Source organism: Triticum aestivum, chromosome 3B (assembly GCF_018294505.1).
Source record: "Triticum aestivum cultivar Chinese Spring chromosome 3B, IWGSC CS RefSeq v2.1, whole genome shotgun sequence".
NCBI lineage: Eukaryota > Viridiplantae > Streptophyta > Magnoliopsida > Poales > Poaceae > Triticum > Triticum aestivum.
This window is the reverse complement of record NC_057801.1, coordinates 547,276,285-547,301,839: the sequence shown is the minus strand read 5'-3', so window position 1 is coordinate 547,301,839 and position 25,555 is coordinate 547,276,285.

The following is a 25,555-nucleotide window of genomic DNA, read 5'->3' as shown; positions in this document are numbered from 1 at the left end:
CAGCTGGGCGAAGAACTAAAAGATGTTCGGGTCCAGCTGTCTAACTCCGTAAAGGAGAATCGGCGGCTTCTTCACGGCATTTATAGTAAGTTCTTGAGCAAACTCTTTTGAAAAGAAGAGTTCAGCGAGGAAGTCGATTGACAGAAATGTGTCTGTAGGTGTGCTCACGGGTCGTCCGGCGAAGGAGATGCCTGGTTCCACGGGAGACCCTCTTCCCGAGCTGCTGCAACTGCATGAACGTGTTCGGCAGGCGATGAGCGGCGTCGTTCAGGCCTTATGGCCTTCCGTCTCTCTACCCGAGGGTCTTGGAGGGCTTGCTGAGAAGCTTCAGGGAGTACGGCGGCGTCTCCGTCTATGGAAGATATCAGCCTGCCGTCAAGGCGCCAGGGAGGCCTGGGCCATGGTGAAGACGCGGTACCCGAAGGCTGATCCAAACCACATGGCCGAGGTCGGACCTGCGGGGCCTGATGGGAAGGAGATCCCTGTGAGCCTGATGTACGGCCAAGTAGAGTTGGCCGCGAAATATTCCCAACAGGACTGTAAATTAGACAGCCTGTTAGATGGGATTGAAGAGGAGTACAATCAGTCAGTTTGACGATGTAATTTAAAGTGACATGTAAAATGCCTTCTAGCCGGATTGTAGATCGTTTGTCTTTGCGGACCTTTTCGCTTCAACCTCGGGACCCAACAGTCCGGAGTGTGTCCGAATACCCTTACGGTTATAAAAAAACCGGGGCATGCATGGAGACAAGGCGTAGGGGTCATGAGTGCTTTATCAGACAAGTGCCCAACTAGCTATGTTATATTACATGGTTAGTAAGAAACATCTTTTAGGGAGAATAGTTCCGTTAGGGGTTCCTTTCCCTGGGAGGCATGCCCTAAAGTGCATGACCGGACTGCGAAAAGAGCAGAAAAAGCATCTGGGGGCAGATAAATAAATAAGTAATAAATCATCTTTCAGGCCACCGACCGAATATTCCCTTAAGAACGCTAGCCTTCGGCTTCACCCAGTCTGAGGTACACATCCGGCTGACCCGGCAGTAACAATCACAGAGGTGCTCCCTTTACCTCCTAGCCAAACAAACAGGAACGTAGGGGTAAGCACAGGAGCCAGGCAACCCGGCTTGGCCAAAACTTAAGTCATATCGATGCATATAATGGTGAGTAAAAGGTACATGCGGAAGTATGACGCATGTGTTGGGCATGAAGCCCATATAAATAAGCTTCTGTTAAAGAAGCCCCCAGGTTCAACGAGTGCGAGTAGCACATCGAGTGAGTGCAAACAAAGCGCAGATCAGCCCTCAAGAGGCTTGTACTGAAAGAGGGAGGAAAAAGGAGGGAAAACAAAGACAGCAAAAAAATATGAAAGGTGGACGGAGGAAGGAGACGAACTCTGAGTTCGGTGCTAGGCGTAGAATCTTCGGAGATGGGCTGCGTTCCATGGGTTTGGCTCGAGTCGGTTGTTAGATGCGTTGCGTAGACGGTATGCACCGCCGGTAAGGACTTGGTCGATGATGAAGGGACCTTCCCACTTGGGCTTAAGTTTGTCCTTTTTCTTGTCCAGCAGGCGTAGGACTAGCTCGCCAACATTGTAAGTTTTGGCCCATACTTCTCTGCTTTGATATCTTCGAGCCTGCTGCTGATAGAATGCGGAGCGGGCTTTTGCAACGTCGCGCTCCTCCTCTAAGGCGTCCAAACTGTCCTGCCGATCCAACTCGGCTTCTCTTTCTTCGTACATGCGCACACGAGGTGAGTCGTGAATTATATCGCAGGGCAAAACTGCCTCGGCGCCGTATACCATAAAGAATGGTGTGAATCCGGTAGTGCGGTTTGGCGTGGTCCGCAGCCCCCAGAGTACGGAGTCGAGCTCCTCTACCCAGTGCGTGTTAGATTTTGTGAGGGACCGCACTAATCTGGGTTTAATGCCGCTCATGATTAGACCATTTGCTCGTTCCACTTGACCGTTAGTTTGAGGGTGGTAGACTGAAGCGTAGTCGAGCTTGATGCCCATGTTTTTGCACCAGAGTTTAACCTCGTCGGCCGTGGAATTCATGTCGTTATCAGTGATGATGCTGTGGGGGACGCCAAAACGGTGTACTACCTCGGATATGAAGTCTATCACGGGTCCGGATTCTGCCGTTTTAACCGGCTTGGCCTCTATCCATTTGGTGAATTTGTCCACCATGACCAATAAGTATTTGTGCTTGTGGGTTCCCCCTTTAAGGGGTCCAACCATGTCAAGCCCCCAGACCATGAACGGCCAAGTGATGGGTATAGTTTTGAGGGCGGTGGGTGGCATGTGGCTTTGATTAGCAAAGAGCTGGCAACCAACGCATCGTTGGACTAAGTCCTGAGCATCTGCCCGGACTGTCGGCCAATAAAATCATGTACGGAAGGCCTTGCCTACAAGGGCCCGGGCTGCAGCGTGGTGCCCGCCGAGTCCGGCGTGAATTTCAGCCAGGAGATTTCGCCCTTCCTCTTCGGAGATACACCTTTGAAGGACTCAGGTTGTGCTTTTCTTATAAAGTTCTCCCTCATGGACCTTGTAGGCTTTAGATCGCCGAACTATGCAGCGCGCCTCATTTTGGTCTTCGGGAAGTTCCTGCCTGATTAAGTAGGCTAGGAATGGCTCCGTCCACGGGGCAATTACTGCCATTATTTCGTGGGCTGAAGGTGTTATTTCATTGGCTGAGCCACCGATTGTGTCAGAATGTTCTGTGTTGGGTGGTGCAGTTGGTTCCGGGTTGTTATTTTCGGACTCCTCTTCCCATAATACGGATGGCTTAAAGAGCCGTTCCAGGAAGATGTTTGGAGGGACGGCGTCATGTTTTGCGCCAATGAGTGCCAACACGTCTGCTGCCTGGTTATTATCCTGGGCTACATGGTGGAATTCGAGTCCTTCGAATCGGGCTGACATTTTTAGGACGGCGTTACGGTAGGCTGCCATTTTCGGATCCTTGGCGTCAAAGTCTCCATTTACTTGGGATATTGCGAGGTTTGAATCCCCGCGCACCTCTAGGCGTTGAATACCCATGGAGATTGCCATCCGGAGGCCATGTTGAAGGGCCTCATATTCGGCTGCATTGTTGGAGTCCGTGTACATTATTAGAAGTACGTATTGGACTGTGTCTCCGGTTGGGGACGTCAAGACGACGCCAGCCCCCAAGCCAGCCAACATTTTGGAGCCGTCGAAATGCATGATCCAATTGGAGTATGCGCCGTACTCTTTAGGGAGTTCGGCTTCGGTCCATTCGGCGATGAAGTCAGCCAAAACTTGCGACTTTATAGCTCGCCGTGGTTTGTAGGTTATGTCAAATGGTAAGAGCTCAATGGCCCATTTTGCAATCCTGCCCGTCGCATCGCGATTATTTATAATATCGTTGAGAGGTACTTCGGAGGCCACCGTTATGGAACACTCTTGAAAGTAGTGTCGCAGCTTCCGGGATGCCATGAACACCGCATACGCTATATTTTGATAATGTGGGTACCGGGACTTGCATGGAGTTAAGACAGTGGATACGTAGTACACTGGTTTTTGAAGAGGGAATTTTTGCCCTTTTGTTTCTCGTTCGACGACGAGTACGACGCTGACAACTTGATGTATTGCCGCGATATATAATAACATAGGTTCGCCCAAGTTGGGCGCGGCCAGGACCGGATTTGTTGCCAATATGGCCTTAATTTCTTCGAGTCCGGCCGTGGCAGCATCCGTCCATTCAAAGTGTTCGGTGCGCCGGAGGAGGCGATAGAGGGGCAGCGCTTTTTCTCCCAAACAGGAGATGAAGCGGCTTAGGGCCGCCACGCATCCCGTCAATTTTTGTATTTGTTTGAGGTCTTTTGGGATATCCAATTGTGACAGAGCCCGGATCTTGGCTGGGTTTGCTTCAATTCCTCTGCCGGATACAATGAAGCCCAAGAGCTTTCCGGCTGGTACGCCGAAAACACATTTTTCCGGGTTGAGCTTAATGTCGTATGCTCGGAGGTTGTCGAATGTAAGCCTCAAATCGTCTATTAGAGTTTCGACGTGTTTGGTCTTAACGACCACATCGTCTACGTATGCCTCCACTGTTTTGCCTATCTGGGTGGCCAGACATGTCTGAATCATGCGCTGATATGTTGCGCCGGCGTTTTTGAGTCTGAAGGGCATTGTGTTGAAGCAGAATGGTCCGTACGGAGTAATGAATGCCATTGCGGCCTGGTCTTTTTCCGCCATCTTGATTTGATGGTATCCGGAGTATGCGTCGAGGAAGCACAATGAGTTGTGCCCTGCGGTAGCATCGATGATTTGGTCGATGCGAGGGAGAGGGAAAGGGTCCTTTGGACAGGCCTTGTTAAGGTCTTTGAAATCGACACAAAGGCGCCAGGATTTGTCCTTTTTTGGTACCATTACCAGGTTGGCTAGCCAGTCCGGATGTTTTATATCTCTGATGAATCCGGCTTCTAAGAGTTTGGCTAGCTCCTCTCCCATTGCCTGTCTTTTGGGTTCGGAAAATCACCGAAGAGCCTGTTTGACTGGCTTGAATCCTTTTAGGATATTTAGGCTGTGTTCCGCCAGTCTGCGTGGGATTCCTGGCATGTCTGAAGGGTGCCAGGCGAAAATGTCCCAATTTTCCCGAAGGAATTCTCGTAGTGCGGCTTCTACATCAGGATTTAATTGTGCCCCAATGGAGGCCGTCTTTGTAGGGTCCGTTGGATGGACCTGAATTTTGACTATTTCGTCTGCTGGTTTAAAAGAGGTGGACTTAGACCTCTTATCGAGTATCACATCATCTCTATCCACCATGGAGCGCAGCGCAGTGAGTTCCTCTACCGCTAGGGCTTCGGATAATGCCTCTAGGGCCAGTGCAGCTGTCTTATTTTCAGCGTGGAGTGCTATATCTGGATCACTGACAAGAGTGATTATTCCACTGGGCCCGGGCATTTTGAGCTTCATGTACCCGTAATTGGGTATAGCTTGGAAGATTGTGAATGCCTCTCGCCCTAACAAGGCGTGATATCCGCTGCCGAATGGGGCCACTTGGAACGTGACCTCTTCGGACCTGTAATTGTCCGGCGAGCCGAACACTACGTCTAGTGTGATTTTTCCTGTGCAGCGTACTTCTCGACTAGGGATTATTCCTCTGAAGGTTGTGCTGCTTCGCTCAATGCGGCTTCAGTCAATTTCCATTTTTTGGAGGGTTTCCTCGTAGATGAGGTTTAATCCGCTGCCGCCATCCATGAGTACCTTGGTAAGACGAAAGCCATCCACTATCGGACTGAGGACCAATGCGGCTGGTGCTCGAGCTGTTCGGAATTTAGGTTCGTCGCTGGCATTGAAGGTGATAGCCGTGTCGCTCCATGGGTTTGTTGTTGCTACTTGGTAGACTTCGGCGAGGCTGCAGATTGTTTGTTTCCGCATGTTATTTGATGCGAAAGTCTCGAAGACTGTTAATACCGTACTGGTACTGTTGGGCTGGTTGCCCGGGGCTAGAAAGCCTTCGCCACTTTTGGCCACCTGCCGTAGTATCCAACATGCTCGAAGGCTCTGTGTTGGAGTGGCGCCCTCCGTACTGTGGATTTTACAGGGTCCGTTGAGCCATCCCTCCAGTACGGTTCCGTGCCCTTTAGGGGGTTTTTGCTTTTTGGTTTTTAACCCAGGTGCTTGAGTATGACACACCCTTTTATTTCGAACTAGGGCTGTATTCAGGGCCGGATTGTCCCAAAACCTGGTTTCGGTTTTCTAGGCACTCTCCATCGCACAGTATTTTTGTACTATGGTCGCCAGATCGGCGAAGCGTGTAACTTCGCGACGACTTATGGCGTTCATGATTCCCTTGTCCGTGCAATTGTTGCAGAAAATTGAGATTGCGCTTTCCTCACGGCAGTCTTTTATCCTGTCCATGACCAGGAGGAATCTGGCCCAGTAGTGATGTACTGTTTCATCGGGATCTTGCCGTATTTGAGATAGATCGCTTATGTTTGGGTGGGCGGGCGGAATTAAATTCAGAACCCCGCCCGATCTAAGGCTCAAAGGCCAAGAAGTTTCCGAATTTGGAAGCTTGGATTGCTGGATGTTATCCAACAAATCTGGTCTGATGCCTGACTTTAGGTTTAGTACTTGATTGACGTCCGTCCCTCCGCGGGAATCCGGCATGAAGGGATCGGGAATCCGGACATAACTGGTCTTTAACATAGAGGAAGAGTCGCCGCGTTGTTCCTCTACCACGACAACGTGGTGGGTAGCCTGGGGAGAATTAATTTCTCTCAGATCGGTTTTAAGCCCAATCTGATCGTAGTCCGTGGTGACTCCCAGGGCGGCGATGCGATCCAAGAGCTCATTTACGGAGGAGAGCGCCATCGGATCTAGCTGCTCGGCGAATTCCGAGTTGACGTGAAGATTGCTTTTGATGACTCGAGAGGTCATTGTCGGAGCGGCGGCCGAACAGGCGGTCATAAGAAAACCGCCTAGCCGGATAGTTTGGCCGGGGGCCAAAGCTCCCTTGACGACAGCGTCGTCTTTAAAGACGGGAAAAGGCATCCCTCCTGATTGCGACGGCATAGAGGAACTCTCAATGAAAGCACCAATGTCGGTGTCAAAACCGGCGGATCTCGGGTAGGGGGTCCCGAACTGTGCGTCTAGGCAGATGGTAACAGGAGACAAGGGACACGATGTTTTACCCAGGTTCGGGCCCTCTTGATGGAGGTAAAACCCTACGTCCTGCTTGATTGATATTGATGATGTGGGTATTACAAGAGTAGATCTACCACGAGATCAAGGAGGCTAAACCCTAGAAGCTAGCCTATGGTATGATTGTTGTTCGTCCTACGGACTAAAGCCATCCGGTTTATATAGACACCGGAGAGGGCTAGGGTTACATAGAGTCGGTTACAATGGTAGGAGATCTACATATGCGTATCGCCAAGCTTGCCTTCCACGCCAAGGAAAGTCCCATCCGGACACGGGACGAAGTCTTCAATCTTGTATCTTCATAGTCTTGGAGTCCGGCCGATGATGATAGTTCGGCTATCCGGACACCCCCTAATCCAGGACTCCCTCAGTGGGCACTAGCCTGAAATCCCAATTTCAGCCCTCGAAACATCTCACATGTTCCGCAACGTTTCTAAATCGTCTTTGGTGCCTTATCTCTAAACCGTTTAAATGAACTATCACGTAGTTATCAAAATGTGTATGTCAAATGTTCGCAACATCCACAGACGACGTTCGAGGTTCAGCACACCGAGCGGTGCATTAAGGACATAAGCCTTCTACGAAGCAATGAGGACAATCCTCAGTTTACGGACCCAGTCCGCATAATTGCTACTATCAACTTTCAACTAAATTTTCTCTAGGAACATATCTAAAACAGTAGAACTAAAGCGCGAGCTACGACATAATTTGCCAGAATCTTTTTGACTATGTTCAGGATAAACAAGTTCATCTTATGAACTCCCACTCAGATAGACATCCCTCTAGTCATCTAAGTGATTACATGATCCGAGTCAACTAGGCCGTGTCCAATCATCACGTGATGCGGACTACTCATCATCGGTGAACATCTTCATGTTGATCGTATCTACTATACGACTCATGCTCGACCTTTCGGTCTCTTGTGTTCCGAGGCCATGTCTGTACATGCTAGGCTTGTCAAGTCAACCTAAGTGTTTCACGTGTGTAAATCTGGCTTACACCTGTTGTATGTGAACGTTAGAATCTATCACACCCGATCATCACGTGGTGCTTCGAAACGACGAACTTTCGCAATGGTGCACAGTTAGGGGGAACACTTTCTTGAAATTTTAATGAGGGATCATCTTATTTACTACCGTCGTTCTAAGCAAATAAGATGCATAAACATGATAAACATCACATGCAATCAAAAAGTGACATGATATGGCCAATATCATTTTGCTCCTTTTGATCTCCATCTTCGGGGCTCCACGATCATCATCGTCACCGGCATGACACCATGATCTCCATCATCATGATCTCCATCATCGTGTCTCCATGAAGTTGTCTCGCCAACTTTTTACTTCTACTACTATGGCTACCGGTTAGCAATAAAGTAAAGTAATTACATGGCGTTGTTCAATGACACGCAGGTCATACAATAAATAAAGACAACTCCTATGGCTCCTGTCGGTTGTCATACTCATCGACATGCAAGTCGTGATTCCTGTTACAAGAACATGATCAATCTCATACATCACATATCATTAATCACATTCTTTTTGGCCATATCACATCACATAGCATACCCTGCAAAAACAAGTTAGACGTCCTCTAATTGTTGTTTGCATGTTTTACGTGGCTGCTATGGGTTTCTAGCAAGAACGTTTCTTACCTACGCAAAACCACAACGTGATATGCCAATTGCTATTTACCCTTCATAAGGACCCTTTTCATCGAATCCGATCCGACTAAAGTGGGAGAAACTGGCACCCGCTACCCACCTTATGCAACAAGTGCATGTCAGTCGGTGGAACCTGTCTCACGTAAGAGTACGTGTAAGGTCGGTCCGGGCCGCTTCATCCCACAATGCCGCTGAATCAAGATTGTACTAGTAACGGTAAGCATATTGAACAAAATCAACACCCACAACTACTTTGTGTTCTACTCGTGCAAAGAATCTACGCATAGACCTAGCTCATGATGCCACTGTTGGGTAACGTAGCAGAAATTCAAAATTTTCCTATGAGTCACCAAGATCTATCTATGGAGAGACTAGCAACGAGGGGAAGGAGAGTGCATCTACATACCCTTGTAGATCGCTAAGCGGAAGCGTTCAAGAGAACGGGGTTGAAGGAGTCGTACTCGTCGTGATCCAAATCACCGGAGATCCTAGTGCCGAACGGACGGCACCTCCGCGTTCAACACACGTACAGCCCAGTGACGTCTCCCATGCCTTGATCCAGCAAGGAGAGAGGGAGAGGTTGAGGAAGACTCCGTCCAGCAGCAGCACAACAGCGTGGTGGTGATGGAGGAGCGTGGCAATCCTGCAGGGCTTCGCCAAGCACCGCGGGAAACGAGGAGTTCTTGGGAGAGGGGAAGGGATGCGCCAGAACTTGGGGTGCGGCTGCCCTCCCACCACCCACATATATATAGGGGCAAGGGAGAGGGGGCCGGCCCCCTCAGATCCAATCTGAGGAGGGGGCGGCGGCCAGGGGGGTTGACTTGCCCCCCAAGGCAAGGGGGCACCACCTTTTAGGGTTTTCCCCAAGCCCTAGGCGCCTTGGGCCCTGGTGGGGGGCGCACCAGCCCATCTGGGGCTGGTCCCCTCCCACACTTAGCCCATGCAGCCCTCTGGGGCCGGTGGACCCACCTGGTGGACCCCCGGGACCCTCCCGGTGGTCCCGGTACGTTACCGATAACACCCGAAACTTTTCCGGTAACCAAAACAGGACTTCCCATATATAAATCTTTACCTCCGGACCATTCCGGAACTCCTTGTGACGTCCGGGATATCATCCGGGACTCCGAACAACATTTGGTAACCCCATACAAACTTCCTTTGTAACCCTAGTGTCATCGAACCTTAAGTGTGTAGACCCTACGGGTTCGGGAACCATGCAGACATGACCGAGACGTTCTCCGGTCAATAACCAACAGCGGGATCTGGATACCCATGTTGGCTCCCACATGTTCCACGATGATCTCACCGGATGAACCACGATGTCAAGGACTCAATCAATCCCGTATACAATTCCCTTTGTCCAGCGGTATTATACTTGCCCGAGATTTGATCGTCGGTATGCCGATACCTTGTTCAATCTCGTTACCGGCAAGTCTCTTTACTCGTTCCGTAACACATCATCCCGTGATCAACCCCTTGGGCACATTGTGCACATTATGATGATGTCCTACCGAGTGGGCCCAGAGATACCTCTCCGTTACACAGAGTGACAAATCCCAGTCTCGATTCGTGCCAACCCAACAGACACTTTCGGAGATATCCGTAGTGCACCTTTATAGCCACCCAGTTATGTTGTGACGTTTGGTACACCCAAAGCATTCCTATGGTATCCGGGAGTTGCAAAATCTCATGGTCCAAGGAAATGATACTTGACATTAGAAAAGCTCTAGCATACGAACTACACGATCTTTGTGCTAAGCTTAGGATTGGGTCTTGTCCATCACATCATTCTCCTAATGATGTGATCCCGTTATCAACGACATCCAATGTCCATGGTTAGGAAACCGTAACCATCTATTGATCAACGAGCTAGTCAACTAGAGGCTTACTAGGGACATGGTGTTGTCTATGTACCCACACATGTATCTGAGTTTCCTATCAAGACAATTATAGCATGGCTAATAAACGATTATCATGAACAAGGAAATATAATAATAATAACTAATTTATTATTGCCTCTAGGGCATATTTCCAACAACGTATGCTTTAAAGAATAATGATAACCATGAAACTTGTCATCTTGATCTTAACTTTCAATCATATGATAGTTATTTTGTTGAGTTTCCTCCCACTACTATTGATGAGAAGAATTTTGCTTATGTGGAGAATATTAAAAATTCTATGTCTGTAGATCATGAAAAGAATGTTTTAGGTTCTGGTTATATTGTTGAATTGATTCATGATGCTACTGAAAATTATTATGAAAGAGGAACATATGCTTGTAGGAATTGCAATAATGTCAAGTTTCCTCTCTATGTGCTGAAAATCTTGAAGTTATGCTTGTTTTGCCATCCTATGCTAGTTGATTATTGTTCCCATAAGTTGTTTGCTCACAAAATCCCTATGCATAGGAAGTGGGTTAGACTTAAATGTGCTAGTCATATGCTTCATGATGCTCCCGTTATGTTTCAATTCTTATCTTTTATGTGAGCATCATTGTCATCATCATGCCTAGCTAAAAAGGCATTAAAGAAAAGCGCTTGTTGGGAGACAACCCAATATTTATCTTTACTGTTTTTGTGTGTCCACATGATTATGCTACTGTAGTAATCATGTTTTATAGCTTTTGTTTCAATAAAGTGCCAAGTAGAACCTTTGGGAAGACTTGGGTGAAGTTTATATGATCTTGCTGTAGAAAACAGAAACTTTTGTGCTCACGAGAATGGCTGCCATGTTTTAATGGAGAGTGATTTTAGGTTGATTCTTTTTTAAGGTGATTAATAGACAAATTTCTCAGGTCCAGCAATTTATTTCATAATTTTTGGGGTTCCAGAAGTATACGTTTTATACAAATTACTACAGACTGTTCTGTTCTTGACAGATTCTGTTTTCATTGTGTTGTTTGCTTATTTTGATGCATCTATTAGTAGTATCGGAGGGTATGAACAATAGAGAAGTTAGAATACAGTAGATATTACACCAATATGAATTCAGAATGAGTTCATTACTGTACCTAATTGGTGATTTATTTTCTTATACTAACGGAGCTTGCCAGTTTTGTGTTAAGTTTTGTGTGGTTGAAGTTTTCAAGTTTTGGGTAAAGATTCAATGGACTATGGAATAAGGATTGGAAAGAGCCTAAGCTTGGGGATGCCCAAGGTACCCCAAGGTAATATTCAAGGACAACCAAGAGCCTAAGCTTGGGGATGCCCCGGAAGGCATCCCCTCTTTCGTCTTCGTTCATCGGTAACTTTACTTGGAGCTATATTTTTATTCGCCACATGATATGTGTTTTGCCTGGAGCGTCATTTTATTTTGTTAGCTTTTGCTTTCTGTTAGTTAGAATAATGTTTTGCACCTTTATTTTCAATAAAAAAGGTCAAGGATAGCCTTTGCCATGCTTATTTTGCTAGTATACATGTTGCTGTTTGAAAACAAAAAGGTTACCGTTGTTGCAAAAATTCCCTAGAAAAGTCAGGGAATGGTATAATGTTGAATATTTTTGTATATTAAGCTCTGATAAATTTATTACAGTGGGAATCTTAGTTCATAATTTTTGGAGTCAGGGAAGTATTTATACTCTTGCATTCTTTACAGACTATACTGTTTTGGCAGATTGCTGTTATGGTTGCATTGTTTGCATATGTTTGCTTGTTTAATGATTCTATTTGAGGATAGGAGTATTAAATATACAGAGGCATTTAGTATGCAATATTGAATAATAATTTTAGTGATTTGTTACAGTAGAAGATGATAAGGTTTTGCATTGTTTATACTAACCTATCTCACGAGTTCTTGTTGAGTTTGTTGTGAATGAAGCTTTTGATAAAAACAGAAACCATGATATAAGAGGAATCAAGGAGACAAAAAAGTTCAAGCTTGGGGATGCCCAAGTCACCCCAAGATAATATTTCAAGAAGTCTCAAGCATCTAAGCTTGGGGATGCCCCAGTAGGCATCCCACCTTTCTTCTTCAACAACTATCGGTTAGTATCGGTTGAGCCTAAGTTTTTGCTTCTTCACATGAGTTGTGCTATCCTTGCAATGCTATTTTATTTTGTTTGCTTGCTGTTTGAATAAGATACCAAGATCTGAAATTCTTTAATGAGAGAGAGTCTTCACATAGTTACGTAATTATTTAGCTACTCATTGTGCTTCACTTATATCTTTTGAGCTTGATAGTTTTGCTCATAGTGCTTCACTTATACCTTTTGAGCGTGATAATTTTTACTCTAGTGCTTCACTTAGATATTTTAGAGCACGGTGGTGGATTTGTTTTAAAGAAACTATTGATCTCTCATGCTTCACTTAGATTATTTTGAGAGTTGTTAATAGCATGGTAATTTTCTTAAAGATAATATACTTGGTATTCAAGATATGTGAAACTTTCTTTTGAGTGTGTTGAATACTAAGATAAGTTTGATGCTTGATAATTGTTTTGAGATATGGAGGTAATAATATCAAAGCAATGCTAGTTGGGGTGATTATGAATTTAAAGAATGCTTGTGTTGAAGTTTGTGATTCCCGTAGCATGCACGTATGGTGAACCGCTTTGTGATGAAGTTGGAGCACAATTTTATTTATTGATTGTCTTCCTTATGAGTGGCGGTCGGGGACGAGCGATGGTCTTTTCCTACCAATCTATCCCCCTAGGAGTATGCGTGTAGTGCTTTGGTTTTTGATGACTTCTAAATTTTTGCAACAAGTGCATGAGTTCTTTTGATTAATGTTGAGTCCATGAATTATACGCACTCTCACCCTTCCACCATTGCTAGCCTTTCTAATACCACGCACTTTTCGCCGGTATCATACACCCACCATATACCTTCCTCAAAACAGCCACCATACCTACCTATCATGGCATTTCCATAGCCATTCCGAGATATATTACCATGCAACTTTCCATCGTTCCGTTCATATGACACACATTACTTTTGTCATATTGCTTTTTGCATGAACATGTAGTTGACATTGTATTTGTGGCAAGGCCACCTTCATAATTTTCATACATGTCACTCTTGATTCATTGCATATCCCGGTACACCGTCGGAGGCATTCATATAGAGTCATATTTTGTTCTAAGTATCGAGTCGTAATTGTTGAGTTGTAAAAAAAATAAAAGTGTGACGATCATCATTATTAGAGCATTGTCCCAGTGAGGAAAGGATGATGGAGACTATGATTCCCCCATAAGTCGGGATGGGACTCCGGACGAAATATATAAAAAAAGGGTGGCCATAAAAAAAAGAGAAAAGGCCCAAATAAAAAAATATGAGAGAAAAAGAGAGAAGGGACAATGCTACTATCCTTTTACCACACTTGTGCTTCAAAGTAGCACCATGATCTTCATGATAGAGAGTCTCATATGTTGTCACTTTCATATAGTAGTGGGAATTTTTCATTATAGAACTTGGCTTGTATATTCCAATGATGGGCTTCCTCAAAAGTGCCCTAGGTCTTCGTGAGCAAGCAAGTTGGATGAACACCCACTTAGTTTCTTTTGTTGAGCTTTCATATACTTATAGCTCTAGTGCACCCGTTGCATGGCAATCCCTACTCACTCACATTGATATCTATTAATGGGCATCTCCATAGCCCGTTGACACGCCTAGTTGATGTGAGACTATCTTCTCCTTTTTGTCTTCTCCACAACCACCATTCTATTCCACCTATAGTGCTATGTCCATGGCTCACGCTCATGTATTGCGCGAAAGTTGAAAAAGTTTAAGATTACTAAAGTATGAAACAATTGCTTGGCTCTTCATTGGGGTTGTGCATGATTAAATACTTTGTGTGATGAAGATAGAGCTTAGCCAGACTATATGATTTTGTAGGGATAACTTTCTTTGGCCATGCTATTTTGAGAAGACATGATTGCTTTGATTAGTATGCTTGAAGTATTATTACTTTTATGTTAATATGAACTTTTCTCTTGAATCTTTTGGATCTGAATATTCATGCCACAAATAAGAAGATTTACATTGAAATTATGCCAAAGTATCACTCCGCATCAAAAATTCTTTTTTATCATTTACCTACATGAGGACGAGCAGGAACTACTTTATCTACTGTTTTAGGCAATATTGGGATTTATTACCCACTTTTATATTATTTTTGGGACTAACCTATTAACCGAAGGCCCAGCCCAGATTTGTTGTTTTATGCCTATTTCAGTGTTTTGAGAAAAAGGAATATCAGACGGAGTCAAAACGGAACGAAATCAACTGGAGAAGTTAATTTTCGAAGGAAACCCACCTGATAGATTTGGGGTGCACGTCAGGGGAGTCCCGGGCTGCCCACGAGGGTGGGGGGCGCCCCCCTGGGTGCGCCCCCTGCCTTGTGAGCACCCTGGAGGTCCACGGACGTACTTCTTTCACCCATATATACCTACGTACCCAAAAACTTCCAGAACAGAAGATAGATCGGGAGTTCCGCCACCGCAAGCCTCTGTAGCCACCAAAAACCTCTCGGGAGCCCGTTCTAGCACCCCGCCGGAGGGGGAACCCATCACCGGTGGCCATCTTCATCATCCTGGCGCTATCCATGACGAGGAGGGAGTAGTTCAGCCTTGGGGCTGAGGGTATGTACCAGTAGCTATGTGTTTGATCTCTCTCTCTCGTGTTCTCTCTTGTGTTCCCTCTATGGCACGATCTTGATGTATCCCGAGCTTTGCTATTGTAGTTGGATCTTATGATGTTTCTCCCCCTCTACTCTCTTGTGATGAAATGAGTTTCCCCTATGAAGTTATCTTATCAGATTGAGTCTTTTATGAGAACACTTGATGTATGTCTTGGTGATCAACTTGCGGGTTTCGTGACATTGGGAACCTATGCATAGGGGTTGGCACACGTTCTTGACTCTCCGGTAATAGCTTTGGGGCACTCTTTGAAGTACTTTTATGTTGGTTGGACGAATCTGAGATTGTGTGACGCATATCGTATAATCATGCCCACAGATACTTGAGGTGACAATGGAGTATCTAGGTGACATTAGGGTTTTGGTTGATTTGTGTCTTAAGGTGTTATTCTAGTACGAACTCTTTTATAGATCGATCCGAAAGAATAACTTTGAGGTGGTTTCGTACCCTACCATAATCTCTACGTTTGTTCTCTGCTATTAGTGGCTTTGGAGTGACTCTTTGTTGCATGTTGAGGGCTTGTTATATGATCTATCCATGTTATTATTGTTGAGAGAACTTGCACTAGTGAAAGTATGAACCCTAGGCCTTGTTTCCTATCATTGCAATACCATTTACGGTCACTTTTATCGCTTGTTACCTTGCTGTTTTTATTATTTCAGATTACAAATACCTATATCTGCTATCTATTTCGCACTTGTATCTCCATCTCTTCGCCGAACTAGTGCACCTATACAATTTACCATTGTATTGGGTGTGTTGGGGACACAAGAGACTCTTTGTTATTTGGTTGCAGGGTTGTTTGAGAGAGACCATCTTCATCCTACGCCTCCTACGGATTGATAAACCTGAGGTCATCCACTTGAGGGAAATTTGCTACTGTCCTACAAACCTGTGCACTTGCAGGCCCAACAACGTCTACAAGAAGAAGGTTGTGTAGTAGACATCACTACTCACCAGCAGGTGTGAGACAACCTCTGTGCAGTCGCTGCCTCAATCAGTTCGACTTCTCCAGTCTCAACTTAAAGCGGAAAGGCTTGCTTCAGCTCAGCTCCGACTTGAAGTCAAAGATGCAATGAAGATGTTAGAGGACTGCCGTGCGCACCATCATGCCTTAAATCTAGTGTTGATGCATCTATCGTTGACACAACTGAGGTCTACTCAGCTTCTTCAGCTGTTTGGGGGGCCGACCTGGCCAGGCCTAGTGCCTTCTAAAGTGCTCTCAGTTTTGTATATTCTTTTGTCGGCGCGTTTATTTGCACTGGTGGGGAACTTTGATGCCCAGTGGATGTAATATGTGTGATAGCCGTGATAGCCTAGCGTAAGTTGCTTGCTTATTTATTTTCTTATTGTCTTGTTTATTTGTTTGCTTGTAGTCATAGCAGTTCTTTTTCCGTGATTTGCTAGTGGCTGCAATAACCTATTTTTTAAAACTAGGCCACAATAACCATGGGCTAATATTTACTGTAGTGACACTGGGCCTTCTACGGGCCGTAGAAACAGTGGGCCTTCTATGGGCCGTAGAAACAATGGGCCTTCTACGGGCCGTAGAAACAATGGGCCTTCTATGGGTCGTATCATCAATGGGCCTTTTACGGGCAGTATGATCGATTGGCCAAACATGGGCCAATAACAGGCCGCAATATGGCCATAAACGGGCTAGAGTTGGAATCGTCCGTTCATGGGCTGACCATAATGGGACATCGTTAATAGGCCGTTTTGATGACACTATGAAAACGGCCCAACGTATTAACGAACCACAAACGGGCCGACTGTAACCACGGGCTGAATTTGGCCCACAAGCAAAACATGACAGTAACGAACCGTAAGTAAACGAATGCTATAAATGAGCCCAAGAATAAATGGGCTCTGAGAAGGCCGAAAGATAACATGGGCTGGAAACGGCGCAATGGAATAACGAGCCGTTAATGGGTATAAAGTGATACACTGTTCATTACGGGTCAGTTTCACCACGAGCCGTTAATGGGTGTAAAGTGATACATTGTTCATTACGGGCCAGTTTCACCTCGGGCCGTTAATGGGTGTAAAGTGATACACTGTTCATTATGGGCCAGTTTCACCACGGGCCATTAATAGGCCAAGAGTTACATAGGGCCTCATATGGGCCAAAAGACGTCATGGGTCATACATGGGACAGAAGTGAAAACGGGCTGGAATCATATTGGATGGCCAGATGACGCTACTAGGCCTAATTCGGATAGGGCGTAACGGGCCTTGGGTTAGCAGACTGTAAATGGGCTATATGCGAACATGCCGTTAACAGGCTTTACATGGGCCGGCCCGCCATCTTTTGACCAAGTCAAATGGGCCGGCTTTTTCACAAGAATGGGCCTCTGTTGGGCCGTGCCACGTGTCGATGTATCATAGGCGCCTTCAGTCCAATAAGTGGATGACATCTGTCCCAACGATGAGCCGACACATGTTTCCTCGAGCCAATGATGATTTTACACGTGGAAAATCCCCATTGGTAGGGGCTGTTAACGGGTTATCGGATCCAAAACCCGACCCGATAGCTTAACGGCATTCCGTTACGGTGGATGCCACGTGTCGGTTACCCTTGACGAAAGCACTTCTGTGACGCGCGATTTATCGTCATGGAAGTGGACACTTCCGTGATGATAATTTTGGTAATGTCATGGAACACTTCTACGACAGCACAGGTATGACTATCTTGATTCTGTCATAAATTTGTCATGGATGTACATGCATGACAAAAAACGCGACCTACTGTGACAAACACGTATCATCACGGAAGTGTGTTTTTTTGTAGTGTAATCACTCAGTTACGTTGTGACGTTTGGTAGCACACAAAGTGCTCCTCCGGTAAGCGGGAGTTACATAATCTCATAGTCATAGAAACATGTATAATTCATGAAGAAAGCAATAGCAACATACTAAACGATCAAGTGCTAAGCTAACGAAATGTGTCAAGTCAATCACATCATTCTTCTAATGATGTGATCCCACTGATCAAATGATAACTCATATCCATGGTTAGGAAACTCAACCATCTTTGATCAATGAGCTAGTCAAGTAGAGGCATACTAGTGACACTATGTTTGTCTATGTATTCACACATGTATTGTGTTTCCGGTTAATACAATTCTAGCATGAATAATAAACATTTATCATGATATGAGGAAATAAACAATAACTTTATTATTGCCTCTAGGGCATATTTCCTTCAGGATCACCCGGAGGTGACATGTGCGACTCCGGTGTTGGATCCGCGAGCAGCAGGCAGGGCGCCGTCCCTTGCCTTTGTTCAAAAGTTCCAAATTCAGAATCCATGCCCCCGTGTTGTTTTGGCATACAACAAGTCTTCCAGTTTACCAGATGGCATCCTTCTTATCCTCAATCAGCCAGCCACACAAACCTGGCTCTATAAAAATCCATTTTCTTCCTAACCCCCATAGGCATAGGTTAGAAAGACATCATGTCAACGGGTATATTAGTAAGACAAGATTGAACCAAAGTTACTCTCCCAACAATGTTACCGAAAAAGGCTTTCGCCCCGCTTTATATATAAAATAACGATCCACAATAAACCGGTACAAACGCACGCTACCACAACACACGCACACACCCAAGGCAGTATACATAGGCGCTGAGCGTAGCAACACCACCCCTATCACTACAAGAGTAATCGGGGACTCCCCCGTGAACATGCCACCGCGGAGAGAATAAGTCGCACACGACGAACCGTGGACTCCAAGACGATGCCTTCAGGAAGGTTACGACACCGGAGCACCGCCGCCGCCCGATCTGAGGATCAGAGTTTCCCCTGGAGCAACACGACTGGCAATGAGAGCCGCGACGACGCCTTCAAGAAGGGAACGAGCTTCGCCGCCGCCGGTCTGTCCGAAGACAAAGCGGGTTTTCACCCCGACCAACACTCACCTCAATCAAACGCCACACCCCGGCTACCACGCCGCCCACACGGCCATGGCCACCGGGCAGCACCAAGCCACGGGCTCTGCCCAAGAGCGTCGCGCAACCACCACCAGGGCCGCCGCCCCGGCATCCAAGACCTTGACACCTCCACACCCAAGACCCGCCGCTACCCCAACCAAAGAGACGAGCGGAAAGGTCCCGCCTTTCACACCCCTGGACGCCCCCCCAGCTCCGAGACCCAAAAGGCCAGCCAAAATTGGCCACCATCGACCCGTCCTGCAGCACCGAGCGCAAGACGAGCACGGTCCTGCAGCCAGGCGTGAACCGAGCATGGTCCTGCAGCCGAGCGCGAGACTAGCACAGTCCTGCTGCCAGGCACGAGCCGAGCACGGTCCAACAGCCGGGCACGGGACGAGCTCGGTCCTGCTGCACCGGGCGCGAGATAGACGATGGTCTGCAACTGAGAGAGGGTCAGCCCTTCAACGAAAGTAGTGCCCGAGCGCCGAGGGGAGGGATCGAAGGCCAAAATAGCCCACCTGCAAACGAGCCGACGCCGACGAAGAAGCCAACCGTCGTTGCAGCCGGGACCGCCAAGCTGCCGTGTAGACACCAGGCAGCAGGAAGGCCACACCATACCTCCATGCGCCGCCGTATCCCACGACCAGAGCAGCCACCACGTCGGGCAATGTTAAGCAGCCTCCCCTGCCAACATGCACACCTTTTTTTAATTTCCTCAGTCATGATCTTCCAAAAACTGTTTTTTTAATGTAACATCAGAGACTAGGAGCCCTAAATATTTTATAGTCATAGATCCTAGTCCAGAAGTAAAAACAATCTGATATCTAGTAGTTTCATTAACAGCCTCACCAAATAGGTACAGCTCACTTTTGTGAAAGCTAATTGGCAACGGAAGATATGTACATAGTTCTTAAACGCGCTGGTTTTGACATGAGGCAGGATACAGTTGATGTCATTGCCTTCGCGTATCCAACACAATTCTGCATTATGTTATTAAGCGAGAGAAGCTCCTCTGGATACATAGCAGGCCTTATATAGATCGATCTGCGCTATTAGCAAACTCTTATTAACTGGTTGGTCGCTCCTGAGACGGATGGGTGGATTCGCCACTGCGATAACATGAGGTGTTGTCTCTAAACGAAGTATACACATTCATAGCATGGGCGTGGGCTTAATGTACATCCTTTTGAGGGAGAAGGAGAGATTGTTCGCTCATCGAGAAACATGTGATGTACTAGAAACCTTAACCTTTGGTAGGCATTGCAGCAATATGGTTTCTGCTGCCTTTGATGAATCTTTCCTCGCTGCAATTTCAAAATTCAGTAAAAAGAAATTGAAAAGAAAATTCTCCACAGTGTAGCATTTCTGTCTACTTTTTGTGAACTAGGATCACTTTTTCAAGAAATAATAATCATGATACTACTCGCCAATTGGCCTGTCTCCTTGAGTTTGCACATTTAAAGGAAAAACCTTCGAAGCATGCAAGTACACGCAAGGTCAAGCCTGCTACTGGGAAATGAACCCGCCAACAGTCTTCAGAATCGAAATAACTCTGCAAACGATGGATGGCGGACGAAAATCGCACGACACTCTTGATCGATGGTTGTAGCTCACTGATCAAATGGGATGCATGGCTGATATTCTGTGTCGTGCATGAATCGGCTGCAAAAATATCGTCCATGTAGCAGTGCTCCTTCAAAATCAATCTGTCCTGTCTTTGAAAAAATACAGGACATGGAAAAACAGTGCATAGAGACCTTTAACTTCTTTTGAATACTTTTCACCAGGTTTAGAATGTGAGGATTTGGCCGTGCAATTGACGCATTGCAATTTGCAGAGACGGAAAACAAACAAAGAGGATACCATGTGTTTGTGATCAGTGGTTAATTAAATTCTTTGAGAGGTACTGCTGTACTCCACAAGAAGTATCAATGTCAGCAAAGAGGAGAAAATCCATACTGGTAGGCACGTATCTCTCCTCTTGCCGTAGCATGTACCAGTCGCTACTTAACACGTCCGCCGCAGCCGCAGATCCAAAACCTGACAAAAATCAAATCGACCCCCGGACACGGAAAGCAAAGGCAAAGCCCCGCGACACGGCATCGGCATGCACCAGTGACCAGCTATCGCTTTTCCACCGTGACCGGACGGACGGCACGTCCCCCTCCCCTCCCATGCATGGCAATGCCCGGGTCCCCTCCCGTGCACGCGCGGTCGAGCTCCGGCCGATCGGTCCCTCCTCCACCGACGGCGCCATGATCGGGTCCGGTTCGCGTCTCCGGCCTGCCCTCCGTGGATACATGGACCGCGCGGCCGCGAGGGTGCGAGACGCGCGTGTACTCGCAAAAAAAAAAGAGAGAGACGCGTGCGTGCCACCAAAACAGGAACAGCCTTTGCTCTGGCTCCTATAAAGGCTACTCCTACGGTGCAACCTACAAGATGACTAGTGGTACTAGCAAAAATTACTAGTGCACTGATCGATACGCACGGTAAAGTGATGGCGCGAGTGCCGAGGGGTAGTGGGTTTCCGCTTCATTGCAGCCGCAGTCGGGGGATGGGGCCGCAGCCGCAGTCGGTTCTTGCATGATTTGAGCGGGAGCAAATCCATTTCTCTTGTTTTTGTTTCTTTCACGCCAGTAGAAACCTGACATTTTTTTAAAAAAACACAGTACATACGCAGACATTCATATATACATGCATACACTCGTCTTTATTGTTGAGTATATTGTGTACGTCTATATTGTGTATAGGGCCCACCTCCTGTTTTCTCTATATAGTTGAGGTTATAGCCCACCTTTGTACTTCTATATATGTGTCTGGTGCACCGATCAATACATCGCGATTGCACAGCCTATTCTCGTATTCCACATTGTATCAGTTTTCCCTTCCCGATCCTAAACCTAGCCCGCCGCCGCGCCACCTCCCTGCTAGCCGCCGTCCGCGATCCCGCCCGCGCACTCCACCTCCCCACCTCCCCGCTCGCCGCGTCCGCTCTCCCGCGAACCCGCCCGATCTCCCGATCCCGCTGGCCTGCACTCGCTCGCTCGCCCGCACTCCCACCAGTCTCGCCCGATCCAGCCCTCTAGCCCGCCATCGCTACGTCTCCAGCCCCTGCCGCCGCGATCGCTGCCTCCCGCTGTTGACCCGAGCCGCTCCACAGCCGCTGCCCGCGCGATAGCTTCCTGCCGCCGGCGCTGCTCTATGTCGTAGCCGCCGCCTTCCCTTTCCTTTCTCGCCGCATCATGAGCTCCTCCTCCTCCATCGTTTCCAACCCCTTCGCCGGTCCCGACGTCACTCTCGTCCGTGACCTCAACATCCATGAGCGCGTCCCGGTGAAGCTTGATCAATCCACCGCCTCCTACTCCGCTTGGAAGCGGTATTTTTGGCTAGTGTTCCGCAAGTACCTCCTTCATGGTCACGTCGACGGCACCGTCGTCTCGGCCCTCATGATCCACAGCGAGGAGTGGATGATCCTCGACGCCATCATCATCCGCTGGTTCTACCTCACCATCTCCACCGACCTCTTCCACACCATGGTGGATGACGACGACGACGCCTACACCGTCTGGACCAAGCTCAATGGGCCCTTCACCAACAACAAGCTGCAGCGCAAGGTCCTTCTCCACGGCGAGTTTTACGGGTGCCAGCAGCTTGACTCGTCCATCGACAATTTTTGCACGCGCCTGAAAAAGCTTGCCGATGAGCTCTGTGATCTCGGGGAGATGGTTGGCGACAAGCTCCTCATCAGCACCCTCACCGCCGATCTCAACAAGGATTTTGGGAACGCCGCCTCCAACCTCACCCTCATCCTGGAGCCCACCTTCGCTAAGGTGGTCGCGTACCTCAAGTTGGAGGAGCGCCGGATGTGGATGGCGCGGACTCGCGCGACCCACACCGTCCTCGTCGCCGGCACCCGCGGGTGTCAAGCCCCGCCACCTTCGCGCCCAACGCCTCCCCAGCCGGCGGCGCCCGCCTTCCCGCCCGTCCCGGCTGCTCCCTTCCCGCCGCCCCAGCCGGCGGCCAATGGGGGGGGGTCGTCGCGGCGGCCGCAAGAAGGGGGCACAAGTGCTCAGGGAGGAGCACCCCGCCCGCCGCAGGAGGTCTATCAGTCGGCCCCGTAGTACGCCGGCCAGAATCCATGGACCGGCGTTGTGCACGCCTACTCCATGTCGGTTCCCCGTGCCCCTGCCCCGGGTATTCTCGGCGCCCGGCCACCGTCGCACCAGGCGTTCTACGCCGCGCCGCAGCCCTATGCGGCGCCCTACGGTCAGCAGCCGCAGCCAGGCGGGCTGCCGCTGCTGCCCCTGACGGCCCCGCCGCAGCCTCTCCCGCCGGCGCCGTGGGACCCGACCCTTCTGGCGGCTCTTCACACCGCCCCTTCACCATCCAGCTACACCAGCGGCGGCGACTGGTACATGGACACCGGAGCTGCCGCACATATGGAGCCTTATCCCGGTAACCTCCACACCTCCTATCCCGTTCACACTTTCAACCGCATCACCGTCGGTGACGGATCCTCTCTTCCTATCACCCACATAGGTCATGCATATTTTCCGTCTAACTCCACTCCCATATCCATGTCTAATGTCTTAGTTCCTCCTGAGCTTATTAAAAATCTTGTTTCTGTTCGTTCTCTTATACGTGAAAATCCTTGTTACTGTTGAATTTGACGAATGTGGTTTTTCTGTTAAGGACGCTCGCACGCGGATGGTGCTCCACCGATGTGACAGCCCCGACGAGCTCTACCCGGTTCACTCCGCCACCTCCACCACTTCTGTCGCCCCTGTCGCTCTCGCCACCGGAGTGGATCTCTGGCACGATCGCTTGGGTCATCCTAATCCTTCCACCCTTTGCCATATACTTCGGAGTTTTTCTTTCACGTGTAATAAGAACAAGGATCACTCGTGTCATGCATGTCGCCTCAGCAAACATGCTCGTCTCCCGTTTATGGCTTCTTCTCATGTTGCATCGTACCTGTTTGAGTTAATTCATAGTGATGTTTGGACCTCTCCTGTTGTCAGTAATACGGGCTTTCTTTATTATCTTGTCATACTTGATGATTTATCGCATTATGTGTGGACCTTCCCGTTGCGCCGCAAGTCGGATGCTATATCCACTCTCGCCGCCTTCTACTCCTATGTTCTCACGCAGTTTGGTCGTCCCATTCTCGCATTGCAGACAGATAACGGGAAGGAATTTGATGTTGGGTAACGTAGTAATTTCAAAAAAAATCCTACGCACACGCAAGATCATGGTGATGCATAGCAACGAGAGGGGAGAGTGTGTCCACGTACCCTCGTAGACCGAAAGCGGAAGCGTTAGCACAACGCGGTTGATGTAGTCATACGTCTTCACGGCCCGACCGATCAAACACTGAAACTACGACACCTCCGAGTTCTTGCACACGTTCAGCTCGATGACGTCCCTCGTACTCCGATCCCGCCGAGTGTCGAGGGAGAGTTTCGTCAGCACGGCGGCGTGGTGACGATGATGATGTTCTATCGTCGCAGGGCTTCACCTAAGCACCGCTACGATATTATCGAGGAGGACTCTGGTGGAGGGGGGCACTGCACACGGCTAAGAGATCAATGATCAATTGTTGTGTCTATGGGGTGCCCCCTCCCCCGTATATAAAGGATCTTCATGTCTCGACCATTTCGAGACTCCTCGTCATGTCCTTGATCACATCCGGGACTCCGAACAACCTTCGGTACATCAAAACACATAAACTCATAATATAACTATCATCTTACTTTAAGCGTGTGGACCCTACGGGTTCGAGAACTATGTAGACATGACCGATACATGTCTCCGGTCAATAACCAATAGCGGAACCTGGATGCTCATATTGGCTTCTACATATTCTATGAAGATCTTTATCAGTCAAACCGCATAACAACATACATTGTTCCCTTTGTCATCGGTATGTTACTTCCCCGAGATTTGATCGTCGGTATCTCAATACCTAGTTCAATCTCGTTACCGGCAAGTCTCTTTACTCGTTACGTAATGCATCATCTCGTAACTAACTCATTAGCTACATTGCTTGCAAGGCTTATAGTGATGTGCATTACCGAGAGGGCCCAGAGATACCTCTCCGACAATCGGAGTGACAAATCCTAATCTCGAAATACGTCAAATTAACAATTACCTTCGGAGACACATGTAGAGCACCTTTATAATCACCCAGTTACGTTGTGACGTTTGGTAGCACACAAAGTGTTCCTCCGGTAAGCGGGAGTTACATAATCTCATAGTCATAGGAACATGTATAAGTTATGAAGAAAGCAATAGCAACATACTAAACGATCAAGTGCTAAGCTAACGTAATGGGTCAAGTCAATCACATCATTCTCCTAATGATGTGATCCCGTTAATCAAATGACAACTCATGTCTATGGTTAGGATACTTAACCAACTTTGATTCACGAGCTAGTCAAGTAGAGGCATACTAGTGACACTATGTTTGTCTATGTATTCACACATGTATTATGTTTCCGGGTAATACAATTCTAGCATGAATAAGAAACATTTATCATGATATGAGGAAATAAATAATAACTTTATCATTGCCTCTAGGGCATATTTCCTTCAGTCTCCCACTTGCACTAGAGTCAATAATCTAGATTACACAGTAATGATTCTAACACCCATGG